Source organism: Muscardinus avellanarius, assembly GCF_963383645.1.
Source record: "Muscardinus avellanarius genome assembly, chromosome: 4".
In the NCBI taxonomy this organism is placed as follows: Eukaryota; Metazoa; Chordata; class Mammalia; order Rodentia; family Gliridae; genus Muscardinus; species Muscardinus avellanarius.
In genome coordinates, this window is record NC_137789.1 from 66,320,269 (window position 1) to 66,339,422 (window position 19,154).

The following is a 19,154-nucleotide window of genomic DNA, read 5'->3' on the forward strand; positions in this document are numbered from 1 at the left end:
GCTTGGCTTCCACATTGGTCATTTTGACAATTATGTGGCGTGGGGATCCTCTTCTCCGATCCTGTCTAAAGGGAGTTCTATAAGTTTCCTGGACCTGTGTATCTACCTCTTGCTCTATGTTTGGAAAATTTTCTGCTATTACTTCCTTGAAGAGATTGTTGATCCCTTTGGTTTCACTTTCTTTTCCCTCCTCTATTCCAATTATTCTTAGGTTAGCTCTCTTAAAATGGGCCCATATTTCTTCAATGTCAGATTCCTGCTGTCGGATATTTTTTTCTAGATTAGAAACTATGCGTTCATTTTTAGATTGCTCATCTTCTAAGAGCGAGATTCTGTTCTCCATGTGGTCTAATCAGTTGTTTGTGCTTTGAATTGAGGCCTTTACTTCATTAATTGCATCCTTTATCTCTTTTTGGCTCTCTCTGAGTTCTTTTTGAAGCACCTCTATTATTTCTAGTTATTTTCCTGATTTGATCTTCTAGAAATCTCTGATTTTCTGTTTTATCGGGTTCTGATGTTGTGGGGTTGTGTGCATTCATTTCTCCATTGTTATTACTCTTTCCCATGATTTCGGAAGTTTGTGCCTTCTCTGGGTTCTTCCCTTGGGTCACTATGACTTCACTTAAGGTGTTCTGGATCTTAAGTCTGTAGTATCTCAGACCCCACTACTCCTTTACTGGGTTGTATCACAGAGTCTCCGACCCAGAGAGTCGATAGAGGCTGCTTTATACTGTGGGGGGTGCCAGGTTGCAAGTTCTCCTATGGTGTGATATCTCTGCCACCGCCCTTCCCCCACTGGGTCAAGTCCCAGGTAGTACAGTACTAGGATTTCTCCTCTGTGGCCTGCAATTTGACTCACTGTTCTTGAGTACGCAGATGTAGCTGTACTGGATTCGGTGAATTCTCTGCTGCTGCCGCCGGTGGCAATATGGCGCCGCTGCTACGCCCTCGGCCATGATGCTGGCGTATTTCTTCTTGGTTTTGATTTCCACTCTGAATCCCTGCAGCGTGTGCTGAGCTCAGCCACTGGGAGCTTTAGATTTTACCTGCGGCGAGAAATCCCGCCTGGCTGTTCCGCAGCAGCTCACCTCAGCTTGCTGTCAAAACTTCACAATTTCTATGTAAGATAGTAAAATATATGAAATCCCTGTAGCACATTTTTTCATAAGTGTTTAAATATATGTATGCAAGCTGGGCGTGGTGGTGCACGCTTGTAATCTCCGCACTTGGGAGGCAGAGACAGGAGGATCACACAGGTTTGAAGCCACCTGCGCTGGCTTAGGAGACCCTGTTTCCAAATAAAAATATAAAATAGGTCTGGGAGTGTAGTCCGGAGGTAAAAGGGCTTCCAGGAACCCCAGTACCACCAAAATAAATAAATAAATAAATAAATGCATATATACATGCCATACACTTGTGCACATGTGCATACATCATGGTATATGTGTGTATGTGCATATATGCATATACATGTGTATATGAGCACATGTCTGTATGCATATATAAATATATGTGTATGTGGCATGCATACACACATATGTACATATATCTCTCCTCTATCATAGAATGATCCTCTTTGACCTTCAAAAGTGTCAGGGCAATAGTTATAAATATGATAGAAATATTCTCACATAGATTCATTTCTGATTAGTGTTAAAGTGGAGTTATTTACCACTGTTAGGAAAATAGTTCTCCATAGAATATTTCTGCTGATTTTGCTGCACTGTTAATAGTTTTCTTAGATACCTTTGTCATCTTATCACAAAGCCTACATGTCTGGCCATCTTTTGGACCACTGATTCTCAGTGGGGGTGATTCTGGCCCTGCCTGGGGAGGGCATTTAACAATGTCTAGGAACATCTTCATCTTAGGAATGATATAAAAACTAGGCAAGGATGGGGAGGGCCCTACTGGGCAGGAGGGCTTCTAAACATTCCATGACACATAGCAGCCCCCTCCATGATAAAGTAGCCCCCTACCCCAGAATTCCAGTAGTGCTGAGGGTGAATGACCCTATCCACACCAAAGGACCCCCTCTGTGTGTTAACTATTGTCTGTTTTTCAAAACTGACTGATCTGTAGCTTGGGGGTTAATTCTAGAGTTATATCTGCCTTTCTGGGGAATGCAAAATCATTTAAGTCTAGTAAATGTATCTAATGAATACTGGTATGTAATGAATGTATAGAAAAAGTGGGATCTTCGTATTCATTTCCTAGAGCTGCCTCAACAAAACACTACATTCTAGGTGGCTTAAAACAACAGAAATTTTTTCTCTCATAGTTCTGGAGGCCAGAAGTCCAAGGTCAAGGTATTCACAAGCCCATGCTCCTCCCCAGGCACAAGGGGAGAATCTGTCCTCACCAGTTCAAGTCACTGGGAGACTCCAGGCTGCTCTGTTTTATTCTTATAATTTTTAATCCTTATAGCTTTGTGATTTGCTCCATTTAGCAAATTGAGAAACTGAAGCTGAGAAGTCAGTGGGCTGGACCAATGTAGTACAGCTAGCAAGAGGGAAGCTAGAACTCTCACTCACATTCAGAGCTCTTTCTCAGTATCCCAAATGGCCTTTGTGTGAGTCACCTTTTAATAGTTGTCCTTACAAAGCATCCACAGACACTGTAAAAAAACGTGGTTTCTAACAAGGTCCTGAGAGACACCCTCTGTGAAAGTCTAACATTAGTTACTTGAATCCCATCAACCAGCTTAACATGGCATTTGTTCTTATGTGCTCCAGGGTATGGCTGCAGAGGAGATCTAGCTGTTCTCACAGTAAGCAATCCAGTTCTTTAAAAAAAGATAAAGGAATAAATGATTATTCATGGTGCCAAAAGCACATGTATTTTGAACAAGAAAACATTATGTTAAAGAATGTGAGAGAAAAAACTGATACAGATTCATTCAATATGCTTTTCACTGAAATTTCTAAAATTCAAATATAAGAAATGTATATTTCCACATATAGTTCAAGGTTTTGCCAAATATGTAAAGCAATTGTCTGTTGACAATGATATAGATTTCTACATGATTCTGGGTATAAACTTAAATATGTTCACTGTAACATAAATTTTAAAACACTTTTCACCTACATTTCCTGCTAGAAGTAGTTTTTATAGGTGTGATAACACTAACATTATTATAAATTAAGAAGTTTTTAGAGATGCACATGGAAGTAAGTAGGGGTAAAACATAGGTCTGTGATTGATTTTCAAGGACTAAAAAAATAACCAAACATGCATTAAACTTCAGTGATGGCTACATGGTGGCTTGGTATACTAGTCTCTATACTTTAATATCTAAATATTTTGTGTCTAAATTATGTCTAAAGTTTACCATGGAAGTATCAGCATATATTATAAAGTTATATAATCTTAGTTACATATAGTTACAAAAGCTTAGAAATAGAATATTATTAGTGCATTAATTAATATAGTATGACTACTTGGTGTGTGAATAACCCATATAAAAATAGGGAAAATATATACCTATCTGTTTAGAGAAATACCCCGTTGTTCCAATTTTTGCTGCTATGGCTAAGTACAGACTAATCAGTAGGACAATCCGTAAAGCAACTCTAAATCTCCCTACTTTCAGAATTGAAGAAAAGATCCACTTTGAATAGGATAGGTGAGTTTGATTTCAATCGCTAGCATTACTTACCTTGCAATCCATGGTAAATGTAAAGATGTACACTCAAGAGAATTTAATTCGATGAAACCAGCATTAAAAGCAAAATTTTGGTTGTGCACACATACACGTACACATGTGTGCATGCACAAAACATACATACAAGAGCACACACAAATTCTTTTGGGCTTCAATTTGAAACATTTTTTGAAAGGTTAGAATCTCTCTCCCACCGCACCCCCACTCCACACCTTCCAGGGTATTCATAAAAGCCCAAAACAGTGGTTTTATTTTATTTTTTATTTTTTGTCACTTGCTCTGAATTCTATCCTCAAGATGTAACACAGGAGGCCAATTCAAGAGTAGCTAGTAAATTTAGTCACTTCCCCTTTCTCTCCTCATGCACAATTCTCACTCCTACCCACAAGTACAGCAGCCAGAGAAAGGACACATCTGACCTTGGCTTTCAGTGAGGGGCTTTTATTCTAATAAAGCTTCCCTTTTCACTTTGCCTGTGAATGGTGTGAGTGTATGTGAGAGCAGTTGGCTAAGACATCAGGAAAGCCAGCCCGCTCACACATGCAGGCTCTCCCCAGCCCTGACCCTGGGGAACACCATCTTGCTTCTGGAAACTATTAGTCATCATCATCTCCCAGTTTGCAGTTATCACAATAAATTTATTATTTTATTTGACAAATAACTCTGCAATTGACCTCTCAAGATTAGAGAATTTAGAAACATGCCGGGTTAGAAAAGATGCTAACGCAAGTGACGGGAAAAAAGACTAAAGTTGGCCTTGTGGGAGGAAGATGGATGAGGTGTGTGTAAGTGCTAAAGCACATCTGTCGGCTCTTTCCCAATTGTCCTGGGAGTGCAGAGGAGTAAATGTACGATTTCTACCTGGAATACGAAGGGGCTGGAGACAAAGAAGCAGTGTAATCAGTGGACGGCATCACAATTTTAGGAAATGTTGAAATTCTAAATGTAATATTTTCCCATTAACAAAAAAAATGAGTGTTTCTTTACAGGAAAAAAAAGGGGGGGGAGGGTAAGAATCACCACTGAGCCTGCCCCTGGAAATGGTGTATGATTAGCACCTTGCTCCATAGCCTTCCAGATACCCAAGTAGGGTTTTCCTGATAAATCTAATTCAAAAAAGACCTAATCTGTCACTATCAATCCCATTGTGGAAATTTGGGATGGCAAAGGTTGGAAAACCCAAATCCAATTGGCTTAAAGAGGAAAGGATTTTAATTCAGAGGCTCAAATGACATCTCCTCCATGTGATATGGACTAAACATCTGTGTCCCACCTTCCTTACAACCACCATACTCATGTGTTAAGAATTCCCTAGGTGATGGTAATAGGAGGTGGAGCCTTTGGGAAGTGTGTAAATCAGGAGCGTGGAGCCCTCGTGAATGGGATTAGTCTTATAGAAGAGGCCCCAGAGATATCTCTCGTCCCTTCTACCAGGTCCAGTTACAACATAATGACAGCCATCTAAGAAGCAGGCCTGATAGACACCTGTCCTGCTGGTGCCCTGATCTTGGATTTCCACCATCCAGAGCTGTGAGGAATAAATTTCTGTTGTTTATAAGCCACCAAATCTATGATATTTTGTCCTAGCAGTGAAATCAGACTAAGACTCAGTCCCTCAGATCTACTTTTCTTTATGATAGCTTCGTTTACAGGTTTTCTGGAATAATAAAATGGCCAACAGCAACAAGAGCCTGTGTTATCCCAGATTTAAATCCCTGAGGAGGAAAGGTCTCCCTCGTGCCAGGTGCTCATGCACAAGATCAGGGACCAGTTCCAGGTGGATTGTGTGCTCATCCCTGAACCAACTGCTCTGGCCAGGGGAGCTAAATGGTAAGTGCCTGGGAGACAGAGAATGCTTCTCTTATCATCGAGAGTCATCGAGCACTGTGTTCATGTCATAATATTTCAGAGTGATGAAGACTTCTTTACATTTTTATGCTCAGCTTCCCAAATATCTAGGGCATACCCAAAATCATCATCCTATATTCCCAATAATAGTCAAAATGTATTACTAAGGGATGTCTTGCCTGGTTCCTTTTCCCCTTGGGCCAAGGTTTTCTTAAGTAACCCCTTGGGATATAGGTACCCAGCATCTATATCAGGCTAGAATCTCCCACTCTACCAAGAAAAAATAAAACTCTCTCACATCATGGCAGCCAGAATCAGAAAGAGATACAGGAAGCAACCACAGACAGATATATTCCCCAAAGCCAAACCTCCCACGACCTAGTCTTTCAGCCATACCTCACCTGCCTAAGTCACCATCCAGTAAATCCATTTAAATTATTAATCCTTCCTCACTGAACTTACTGGTGATGTGACCAGAGCCCTCATTCAGTTATTTCACCTCTGAATATTGTATCATTGGGGACCAGCTTGCAACCCATGGGCCTTTTGGGGAAACATGCCAAACCTAAACCATAAAGTTCCCCAATTAACATTTCTTCCCAGGCTTTGGAATTCAGGGGCTGGGAAAGGTCCCTCAATTTAAAGACAGCATTCACTGTCCTGCAGGTACCGAGGAGGGTACTCAGTCATTGGCTCAGCAGTTTCATTGACTTAGCAAATGCTTTTGGGGGGGGGGGGGTGAGAACTTTAAGGAACACCAGTGACAGCAAGAAGGTCATAGGGGAGCTATGGGGAGATGTTAATGACCAAAGGCCAGGACAGCCAGAAGCACAGGAGCCTCACCCACTCACTGAGGTGCACCCAGCCCCTACAGCTGCCTTTGGCTTCCTCAGGCTGGTCCAGGACTCCCACCACACACTTCCATTGGGCCCAGCATCCAGTGAAGGCCACAGGGCCCAGCATTTCCACAGTAATACAGGCCAGCTTCAACATCCACAAACACTTTCTTTCAATTTTGAGAAACTAGGGTTTTCTGAAGAAATGTTGAGATTGCATGTGACTAGTGATGGAGCAGATGTTTTAAACCCCCTCTACAGCCCAGTACTCTAGCCTTCCACAAAGAGCATTTTAATGGTGATACAATCCTCTCTTTAGATGCGGAGAAACTGGAGAACTGAATAATTTCCTAAGACCACAAAGCACAGAGGAGGCCAAGGCTGTCCCAAATAATGGGATGAGCCTAACTAAAAGAAACCTCCAAATTATTAGTAGAACTAACTCTTCAAATTTTCACCCGAGGAGAGAAATCCCAAAGGAAATTCAGGACAAGCTCTTCCTGAAGCATGTTTGAAGATTCAACCAGACTAAACAATGCAGATCATGAGAACAATCCTTCCTTTGCCAGGTAAAAGTGGATGAGAGCCCGGTCAGGGTTTTTCCAGCTCTAATTTCTGTGATAAGTGATCCCAGTTACCTGGGGCAGTGGGCCGGGAGAGGAGGCAGAAAGAGCTGGTCGTTCACACTGACTTTCAATTTTAATGTGAGCGAGTTTAATCACTTCCTCCGCGCGGCCCTCCTTTCAAGTCTCTGGAAACATCTCAAGGGAGAGAATAACACTAAAACACACAGAAATCTTTTTCTCTTCTCTGCAGGCGTTCGTCACCATGCCAGTTCCTAAGTGCACAAACTTTTGGCAGGCCGAATCACTTTGATATACTTTTCCCAGGGTTCAAAAAGCAAAGATAAATAAAGAACATGTGACTTCAGGGGAAGCAAAGGTAGCCAGGAGTTTATGAGGTGGCTCATCTGCTTCATTTTTCTGGTGAAGGCGAAGGCAGTGTCAAAGGAATCAACTTGTTAGTGGTTCCTGAGACTGCAGGTTTGGTGCCCATGGGCATTTCTGGGGCCGGCTCTCGAGGATTTGCTGCTATTTTTTGCAGGTAGATCAGAGGGCAGCTTCTGTCAGCAGAGGCCGACACTCGGAGCTTTTGTTTTGGTTGGCTTTCCCCACCATGGCCACCCTTTGGAACAGTATTACTCATGCAAAACCGGTTTTCAAAGGTATTTGGGTTTTCCGTAATAATATTTCTCAATGAATTAAGTCAAACAGGAAAGGCAAAATGAGTTGATGTTGTATTCAAATTTTATGAGAACAAATGAGATGTTTCTAACTAAAACTTTTTATAACCTGGGCCCTCACAACTTTGGCAATTGGTTTACTTCTTCTAGAAGAAGAGTTCGTATAGCCACCTGAAGAATTGAATCCTAACAAATGGCATGGAGATGAGGTTGAGTTTAAATATGAGCTATATTTTTTTATTGTATGCCTTGACCTTTTTGTTGCTACATAGTGTTTCCTTAGCAGGGCCTTGTCTCATCCTTCTGTATAAGACAGACTTCAACAAGGCTCCTTTGACATAGTGGACTTCAGTGGATATTTGCCAACAATCTGAACTGTAAGAAGTAAAAACTCATCTTCAGGCTCTGATGGAATTGGACTGAAGCCAAGAAAATAACAGCACAAGTCAAGTACCTTTGGCAATGTTGTGCCAATGATGTCATAATGGGAGCTGAGTTAGGAAACCTCACAGGATCTCAGTTGGTATACTAATTCTCTAGTCAATCTAACTGCTTTCTTCCCACTCTGTCCACTTTTGAAGAAGCAGAATATTGCCTCACCTCAGGGGAACATGTTAATGTCTGTCTCTGCAGATAGAAGGTGGAAGAAAAAGAGACTTAATTTCCCTAACCTTCTAGTCCCCTTGCAAAGATGTCAACTGTCCCAGACTGACCTTGCTTGAATCACACCCTCGAAAAGTCCATGCACAGCACCTGCTAGGTCCCCCTTTGCAAGTTTAACATGCTAATGTCATTTGTTTGTTTGTTTGTTTGTTTGTTTTTAATTAGCCTGGAGTGACCAGTTTCTAGAGACTGACATTAGCCAAATACCCATGAGGTTGCTTTTAAACACCAATTTTTTAATACATGGTGATAACTATTCCGCTGTCAGCTCAGAGTGGCTCTTGAGCATGATCAGATCATCCTTTCCCCTAGAAGAAGTTATGTGAGAATCTAAATTACTTTTAAAAGTAGCCAGGCATGGTGGCACATGCTTGCAATCCCAGTGTTTGGGAGGGTGAGACCAGAGAACCAAAGTCCAGCCCCAGCAACTAAGCAAGACTCTGAGCAATTTGGTGAGACCTTGTTTAAAAGTAAGAAAGAGAAAGCGCTGGCAGTTTAGTTCATAATAGAGTGGCACTGTATTCAATCTCCAGTACCAAAAATAAGTAAATAAATTACATCTAAAGGACAGCTTGGCAATTAGTGTCACATGATACACTGTCAAGCTGTGATAACCTATGCTATCCAGCTCCTTCTCTAGGAATAGTTGTAAAAGAAGACAAGAGGGACACTCATAACCTGGTGACGACAGTCTGATAAATTACCCTCTTGGTCTTTTTCTAGAATTCAGAAAAATCACCACCTCCTATAGTGATAATAATACAATCTCTTTAAAGACATGATCTACATGTATTGAACAGATTACAGCATTCTCTTCCTCACAAAACAAAACATGATAAGACGGAGGGAGGTCAGAGCCTCTGACTGAACTCGGGAGCCATCTGTGTCTCCTCTGGGCATCTGGGCAGCATACTAGCTTCGTGGGCAGCACACACATTAGACTCCACCCAAAAAGCTTTGTTCTTCTGATGAACAGATGACAAACTCACCCACAATATGTTCTCTTTTGTGCTCACTTTCTTTTTTCAGTACTGGGATCAAATCCAGGGGCATTCTACCTTCAAGCTACACCCCCAGCCCTATTTTTATTCTTTATTTTGAAACAGGGTCTCACTAAGTTGCGGAGGGCTTTACTAGGTAGCTAAGGCTGGCCATGAACCGGCGATCCTCCTGTCTCAGCCTCCCAAGTATAGGGATTACAAAAATGTGCCACCATGCCCGACTCTTGTACTACCTTTAGAAAGTGATATTTTCTGGCCTTACTCTCAAGTGTTGCCGCACCCTGCTGTGCCTGACTGGTGCATACCATGCTCTTGTGATTCCATCCAGGGGTACAGACAAGATGCACTGTCTCCACAAATGCTTCTTGTGCCTGGCAAGCATCATTCCCATGGCAACAATTTTGGCTCAAAAATAAAATAGAGGGAAATTTGGGGGTGGGGGTCCATGACCTAGAAGAGTAAAAGAGGTGTTCCAGCCTAGTATCTACTCAAGAAGTGTTATAAAAGGAGTTGAAACCATAACCCAACATATTAAGGACAGTAAGATTCTCACTGAAGGAATAATTCATTAAATTCAAGTGCATAACTGGGAAATTCTCTCAACCTCCCCATCGACTTTCCTAGTAATTAAAAGATACCAGTGAATACTACCAAATAAATTGTTTCTCTTTCTCTTACTGAGTGAATTAATTTGTTTATGGTCAGTTGTTTTTAATTCAACAATAATGATAGCAACTCCTACTATTTGTCAAATACTTAGGATTTCACTCTATATTTTGCATCAAGAACTAAAAGAAATCCTCACACCTATTTCATCATCTAAGTGCTAGGATGAACTCTAGCAGGCTCTAGGGTGAGAACACTGACCAAGGTGCTTGACTTCTGCAGGCCTCAAGTTTACACAGCTCGTAAGTGGCAGAGCAACTGCTCAAGCCCAAAGAATCTGGCCCAAGAGCCCATCTGCTGAACTACTAAGCACTGGGCCTCCTTCGAGCTTCAAACTATAAATACTTGTGTAATTTGGCCTAACCTATTCTATCCATTAATATTGCCTCTATAAACTTGATTACTGTGAAGTTTCTTATTCCTTTTTCTTTCGTGAAAAATAAGTCAAATGTAAAATTAGAACAACCTCCTACTCTGTTTCTCAGTGAATGACTTTATTATCATGTCAGCCAAGATTGAAATCCCCATTTCAAAAAAAGCCTCCACCACCCACATTACCTTCATTGTTAATATTTATAACATGTGGTGAAAGGGTTTAGAACTCAACGTCATTGTTCCAACAAAAATTACAATTCTTCCAAATTGGCTAAGGGGTCCTACTTCTCTAAGATATATTCCTCAAATGTAGGCCTCTTGCCAGTGTGTCTGACAAAGTGAGTCTCAAAATCGGAGCATTATCAGAGCATCTTTTGGCAGGTTAAAGAGAATTCCAAGTGTCAAATGGACTCCTAAAACTGCATCTCCAGAAAATATAATCCTTTCACATTTGTGTATAAGAATCTAACCAGATGTTCATTATGAGGAGTAACAGCCCAGCGAACTAGGCAAGGATCTATTCACACTCTACCAAGTGTAAAATTATTCAGAGGAACTCAAACCAGTTGCTTTCAGAAATGTTTAGCAATAACTCCCCGACATTAGTATTTACCCTGTGAAGATGGGTCCCCAAACTTTTTATTGGTTAAAACAATAAGTAAGGAGTATGCTTTTGGGTTCTTTCCAACTTCTTAATTTTTCCTAGGCTGTTTCATGAGAGTGAAAATGTGTCAGTGTCAGAGGGGATTAATCACTGATCAATCACTGTATTCCTACATGAAGGGGTAATCAGCTAGTGGAATCCTTTTCTGCTCTTATTTCTCTTAGTATCTCAAAGGAGAACATCAAAGAGAGTTTTGTTTCAGGAGTAAAGGTCCCTTCATTTTCTCATTAATCTCCTGCTGTCTAAATGCTCAGGAAACACTGATGAAGGTCTTCTAAAACCACACACAAAAGAACCAAGCCGTTCTGCCACATTACCTCAGGAGACAATTCCATCTTGATATCCTCTTGTTCAATACTTATTGGCTCCAATTTATTCTCCCATCTTCCCGTCTCATTACACGTGTATATGACCTCATATTTTTAATTAATTATCCTAGAGTTCAAATATCATCCATCCATTTCCACTTTAATCCTAGAGGGAGACACAATCCCTTTAGAACAAAGTGGATACATACAGCTAGTCCTCAGAAATAATCCTGAGATACTGGTTGTAATAAATATAATACCAAACACCTAGCTAACTAGTTCACTGAAGTCTAAAATCTATATTTCTCTGGACTTGCAATCTTTCTTTCCTTGGATTTTTCTTTTTGTTTTTTGGGGGGTTTGTTTTTTGTACTGGGGATTCAACCTAAGAGCATCCTACCTCCATTCTACACCCTTAACTAAATTGCCAGCCTGGCCTCAAACCTGAGATCCTCCTGTTTCAGCCTTCCTGGGATTATAGGCATGCACCACTATGCCCAGGCAATCTTTTTTATTCTGATTTGTTGGGCTGGGGCATCATTAAGTTTGTCACTGAAGTCTAAAGAGACAATCTTTTATCCTCTGTTTGTATTGTTTAGAGGACAAAAAGCATGTCAGATTCTTTAGCTCACCCAAATAGAGCATAAATTTCTGCTGAGGAAAATTTGATTAAGAAGCTTCCCCAAAGGGACTCTATTATAGAATTATTTGTCTCTTCATTCTCATAGTAGGCTAAATGTTTCAACATTAACAACACATATACAGTATTCTTAATTGAGATCTTTTGAATCTTCATCCCAAAAAATTTTAAAAAACAAATAGTATGACTTAACTCTTGAATTCAATTGAGTATAAAGAAATGGGCACATATGTCACTAACAACAATAAAGACTGTCTCCTAAAATCTCTTCAGAAGTTTACAAACTGCATCAGCTGCAATGACACGGAGCCTTGTCAATAATGGTGATGGTGCTTGGATCCAGGGCACTCACGGGCTCCCTGCAGTCATTATGGCCAGCAACGGCAGAGACACGAGGCCAGGCTGCTCTCTTAGCTTCAAGAGAGAAAGAGATACCCAAAGTAGAGAGGTCATCAAAGTGAAAATTGAGAGGCAGCTAATGTCACATGGCAACCAAAGGACTGGTTCCCAGGTCCTACATTCCAAACACCCTTTATGGAAGTTATGCAGGAAAAATATGAGGGCACTGGAATTCCCATAAACAGGTAAAGATACAGCCAAAAATGTCACTTGAAGATTGGAGCTGTGACCCAGTTTCTCCACGTCAGATTGACATGGCTGGGAGAAGAAGCACGGATCTATGGCTGTGTAACAAGCCACTGTGCTACTCTCTCTGTGGCTTAAAAAGACCAACTGTTTTGTCCGCTGGTTGTGATTTGTGGTTTGATTGGACTCGGCTGGGCTGGACTTCTGCCGTGGGTGATGCTGACTGGGCTGCAGTATCCAGGGTTGCAGTGGGCTGGAAGGCCCAAGGTGGTTCACTTTCACGGCTGAAAGTTCAGATTGGCTTTTGGCCAAGAACTTAGCAGAGATGATTGAACAAAATGCCCGCTGGACACAACCTCCCTTGGCCCATGCTAGTTATAAGCCAAGAACGGACACAGCGTCATTTCCCCGTATTCTATTAATTAAAGTCGTCACAGTCCAAGTTCAAGGGAATAGAGAAATCAATGCCGCTTGTGAATTTGTAGCCATCTTTCATCTGTGTAACCCTTGTCCCCTGCCTGGCTCCAAGAGGGACTGAAATGGCCAACAGCGAACTGGATTGTTACCACAAATAGCTGGATAGGACCAGGATGGGATGGGGCCGGAGACAGGAGGCCCGTCAGCAGCACCCAGACTCGGTGGCCTGCTCTCCATTTTTCAGCCCCTGACTGAACTGCTGCAAGTGTATTAGCGTCTTCAGTTCTTTACATTACACTGCCAAATGGAAAACACTGCTGTCTGGTCAGGAAACCACAATTCTTTTTTATCTGTTTCACTTTGCACTTGATGTTTTATATTCCCGAGTGGCAGGGATAGGGGAACCAGGACATGGTAGCGCTCTGACAAATCACGGACTTCACATCAGATTCACCTAGGGAGGAGGCTTTGGAAGTCCCTACTCCCTGGATCTGCCCCAGGCCCTATGAATCAGTGTCTCAGAGTATCGCACGTGCGCATGCCCGCATGCACGCACACACACACACACACACACACACACACACACACACACACACACAACTTGTGCTCTAGTAGAAAAGTTCTCCAAGTGATTCTGATATCCACCATTTTGCTGGGAACCACTTGTGAAATGGTCATTGTTTAAAAGTTAATTTCATATTCTTAAATTCTTAGGGGAAGGTTCTCCTGTGGAAAATTAATATATATGGAAAGTAATTTTCCTTATAACAGATCAATTTGCACAATTTCCTTAGTTACCTGCCTGTGGCCTTGTGATTAGAATTAAGTGAAACCCATTCCAAATGCTTTATCTTTGTTGTCATCTTCTCTAGGGGCCACTGGACTAATCTTCATGGAGAAACCAAGACACCAAGCTGGCTGTGGGCAAGTGAGGTGGGGCTGCTGACTCCCCAGCCAGTGCTCTCCAGAGTCTCAGGCTGTTGAGAGCAGTTACACGGGACATAATCACCATGCTGTGGGGTCTGTGTGCAAGCATGAACACTCTGCTAACAGCGGTCCAGAGTGCAGCCTGCGGAATCCAGGCTTATGGGGCTGCTGAGCCCAGGAGCTGTGTCTGCGGAGCAGCAGAGCAGCCGCGAAGCGGGCGCCGGGCCAGCACCATGCATGCCAGAAGGAAGGAGAGAGAGGCCCAGGAGAGAAGGCAAACCCTCCGCCCTATAAAAAGCGCCTGCACGCCTGGTTGAATGCCAGCCACCTTAAGTAAGGAACACTGAGCTGTCAGCAGATTCTTGCTTCCTACAGGTTAAAGGGACCAGAACCTTTCTGTGCCTCAGTTTCTCCTGAAGCAAAATAACCTGAGTCCTAGACTCCTCCTGAGAATTCTGTGAATATGATCAAGATAATGTCCTTGCAACACCCTTAGGGGAGTTCTTCAGAGAGCTCTATAAATACAGGAGGATCACAGGTTCACGGATAGCCTCAGCTGCTACTTACTGAGGCCCTTTGCAACTCAGTGAGATCCTGTTTCAAAGTAAAAAATAAAAAATAGGGCTGGGAGTGTAGCTCAGAGGTAGATGCCCCTGGGTTCCATCTCCAGTACCACACACAAAAAAAAGAAAAGATAGACGAGGGGCATCATCAGCACCCACGCAGCACCCCAACTTTTGGGTTTCAAAGCCTCATCCAATTCCACTGAAGGATGAGACACCTAAGACCGCCTGCCAAGTCTAAACAGCAGGCTTCATCTAGGTGGGACAAAGTAAGAAAAACAAAACAACAGTAATGAAAAACAATCCTCTGTGACCATCAGACCCTGCACTTATTGAGCACGCTCTGTTTCCTTTTTGAGGAAGGCTGGAGCCAGCTAGGTTCATTCCCCAGGCTGACAGCCGTTTCTACAAAGCCATGTGTTTTTTTCAGAACAGCCCATGGTGACATAGCAACCCAGACATATGGTGTCATTATTCAGCCGCCACAAATTTGACACTCAAGTGAATTTATTATATTTTGCTTTGCTCCTGGTGCCTGAAAGGCTTTGCCACTGTCTCTTCATAGAGCTTGTCGCAGATGTTGATGTATTTTCCTCCTCCGCCGCCAGGTTTTACTGTGGAAACTGATACAACTTCACGATAGAATTTCTAGATGAATTATTCACGCATTGCATGCTTTCTGCACACAGGGGCTTGGAAGAAATCCATACTATTCAATAAATGGTCTTTCTAATCCTCTTTAACAGAGCATTTTCTCCTGGTTTAAACTGCTTCTATTATCGCCTTTGTAATCATAATGTTTTAGATGAAGTAGTTCATAGTTGATAGCTTCGTTAAAACATTCACAATATTTCACATTAATGGGCAACAAAATTGCCCCGGCACCAGGGTGAAACTGATCCATTCTGGCAACAATAAACCATATGGGCCAAATTCTCATCAGTTCAACTTTTGCTCACTTAAAAAAAAAATATATATATATATATACATATGCATACATACATACATACATACATACATATATACATATATATATAGAAACCTTGAAGTCAATTCTACTTCCAATGATTTATAGAATGATTCCTGAGATATCTCAATATTTGTTGTTTCAGACAGAACAAGCCTCTCTTAATGTTCATACCATCTGTAGAGATGAGTTTTTAATTGAAAAGAATTTTCAACTTGATGGAAAAGAGTCAGATGAACTCATCACTGGCCTTAGAGAAAAGATTAATGTAACGAAAACGTATCAAGCCATTTTAATACTTGGAGAAGCCGTATGGCAACCTGGAGCGACATTGTGGGTGACAGCGTGCGGGCATGAATAAACTTACCATGACACAGTAAGCCCACTGAAGAATTAAGAACCATAATTACAGTTTTTAAAGTATACTGACCTGCTGACCTCTAAGATTTAAGACTTTGCCTCAAGGTCATCTCTTGACCTAGTTTTTGTTTGGTTTGGCTTCATTGTGTTTTTGAATTCCCAACTGAAATCATTTTTCAACATCATTCAGTTAAATTCTCAGTGGTTGGAAAGCTAAGTCTTCCCCTATCTTCACCTCATTTTTAATTTAATTAAATGTTTCAGAAGTCCATGTTTTTAGGTAAGAAATCTTTTCTTTTAGGATTGGCTTTCCATTCAAAGAACACTGACATCCTGAATTGTTTCTAGAACAGATGGCAAGGGAATTGCACAAAAGCACAAAGAGGAATGACATTCTAGCAAATTATTATTATTATTTGAGCTAACTTGGGCTAAGTGCGGTCAATCTTGCTCACGATGCCTTGAGGTCCGTCCATGCAAAACTTCCCATTTGTTGTCTATGGCACCACCCTTTTCCCAGCCTCTCAAAACCTCCACCTCAGAGTCATTTTTGGCTATGAGTTCTCATATCCCCAAACCAACCCCCAAGTTCTCATATCTCCTTCTTTCTTTGAAATATGTCGACTCCTCAAACTCTTAGAATTTCTCTGCCCTTCTCCCATCTCCTGGTATTCTTCTCCAGAGACCCATGAGATCATCCCATCTCATCTTCCAGTTTCCAGAAATGTCCCTCATTCAAATCTGCACTGTATATTATTACCAGGATAACCTTCCTCCCACTTTATTTTATTCTATCTCCCTCTGCTTGATAATGCATAGTAGTTTTTGATTACCTAGTGAGTACCCCATTATTTAAGATGTATATATATATATATAGAGAGAGAGAGAGAGATAGCTATTTCTATCCTAAATATATATATCTTAGATGTAGCTTAATATGTAGGCTTGTTTTAAGCATTTAAAAATACCAGCTGATTGAATCCTCATAACAATCTGAGACCTAGGAACTACTACCTCCCCCTTATCAGAGATGCAGTCACTAGGCACAGAGCAGTCACCCAGCCTGAGATCCATGGAGACATGATTTAAAGCCATTCTGTGCTTTTGACCAATATCTAATGCTGCCTGGCTCTAGCATAACCAGGACTCACATAATATTTTGTATTTTTCCATAGTGTTTATTTCTGATGTGACCCAACCTTTCAGTCACGTGCTATTCCCCTGTCCATTCATCTCAATTGCTCTCACTTAGCTAACGAGTCCCACTTTGAGGACTGCTCTCCTGTGTATACGTATCCCCACCTCTTGCATATTGCCTATGACGTTTTCCTTCTCATTTTTCTCTCTTTGACATGCATAAATATTTACCAGTATGACCTATAAACTTCTTACAAGATATACCTTGGTTCCTCCAAAGAAGCTTTTCTGCGCTCACAGAAATGCTGTCCTCCTCCACCCTCTGTACATGTGGATACACAGCCCAACTTGCTACACCTAATCTTTCCAGAACCTCCTCAGACCCTTTGATAACTCATAGTTGGCTCGTCTTTTGTCCCTTGACTATTACCAATACCACTGTGCTGGAAGCCCCTCTAAAACCTACCTGCCAACATCACCAGATTATGAGATTCTCAAAGGCAAGTGATGAAATGGCGCCTTTCCATGTTACCCAAGCTAGCCCTGAACTCTTGGCTTCATGCAATCCTCACGCCTCAGCCTACCGAGTAGGGGGATTACAGGTGTGCACCACTGCATCCAGAAATAGGTATTTTTAATATGTTAACATGTGGCTCCATGCTGCTTTGTACTTGTCATTTGTCATATGCTTATGTGTGTATGTGTACATATACATGTATACATCTTGTCATATGTGTAGATATGTGCAGATATACACACGCATGTATCTGTTAGTTTTATTCTGTAACAACATTGTAAATTCAACAAAGACAGATCTTACTTATACTTTCCTTGCTTTTCTCATCAAATCAAGTACACTACACCATCAATCCTCACTAAATGCCCGTAGCATGAATGGGTGAGTTATTAAAATTACCCCAGGAAATGAAGATCTGTGGCTTGAATTGCCAAGTGTTAAAAATGGCACCACTCAAAAATATAGAGTCAACCACACATTAAAAAGTACTAAGAATAACCCAATATTTCTTGTATAGAACAGTTGCATTTTCTTCTGAGAATCCATATGTTAAAGTCTCTCTCTCTGTATTTCCCACATGAGCACTTAAATCCAGAACTCACAGTGTACCTGGCTTCAAACCAAGCACATTAGTTATTTTGGAATTGCAGAATTAATAGTCATTCTCCCACTTGCAGATCTACCTCAAATAAAATTGTATTTCATTTGGATTAAGAGTTATAACTCATAAATTCAGCTACAGAAATCTGCACCAACACAGCTCTGTGGCATTTGTCCTAGCGCTGGGCTTCAGTAAAGTACTAGCAATTATGAAGATTAGCTTTTATACATAAAAAGAAAAAAAATTTCTCTTGATACACAGAACACGGATTAGAAGTATGCATTTCACTTATCCTAAAAACAAATCTATGTAGTGATGTTATGATTTATAGGCCAAAGGCCATAGCCATGCAAAATTCAGGAAACTATTTTGGCAATTCAAAGGTAACAGCCAGATATATTGGAATAGAGCCATAATACATACATATAAAATATCTCATAACTGTTAAAAACAGAACCAAACAATGGATCTATTAGAAGTTACTTTTAAAATTAAGCAAATAACCTTTGCAGGAGATACCTAACTATTTCTATTACGAAATATGCCTATCAGTATCAAGTCATAAAAATTAGAAATATTTATCAGTGTAATATATAAACTTCTTTCAAAAAAAAGTTTGTTTTGTAACAACAACTTTTTTTAAATTGGGGCAGGGGTACTGGGAATGGAATTGAGGGGCATTCTACCTCCGAACTACTTACACATCCCTATTTTATTTTTTTACTTCAAAATAAGGTCTCCCCCCATCTGGGTGTGGTGGCGCTGCACACTTGTAGTCCCCGCGCTTAGGAGGCAGAGACAGGAGGATCACGCAGGTTCGAAGCCAGCCGCGTGCGCTGGCTTAAGAGACCCTATTTCCAAATAAAAAAGTATAAAAATAGGTCTTGGAGTGTAAACCAGAGGTAGAAGGGTTTCCAGGAACCCCAGTACCACCAAAAATAAAAAATAAAAAAAATTAAGGTCTCCCCCTAAGTTGCTGAAGTTCTTACTAAGTTGTTAAGGCTGTTATAGAACCTGCAATCCTCCTGTCTCAGTCTCCCAAGTACTAGGATTACTGAGGTGTGTCACAATGCCCAATTAAATTTCCCCTTTTTAAAATTTAGGATCCCCCTTAGTCCAATGAATTTGAGGAAGTTCCTCAAAGAATCACATCCAATAAAACTCTCATCACG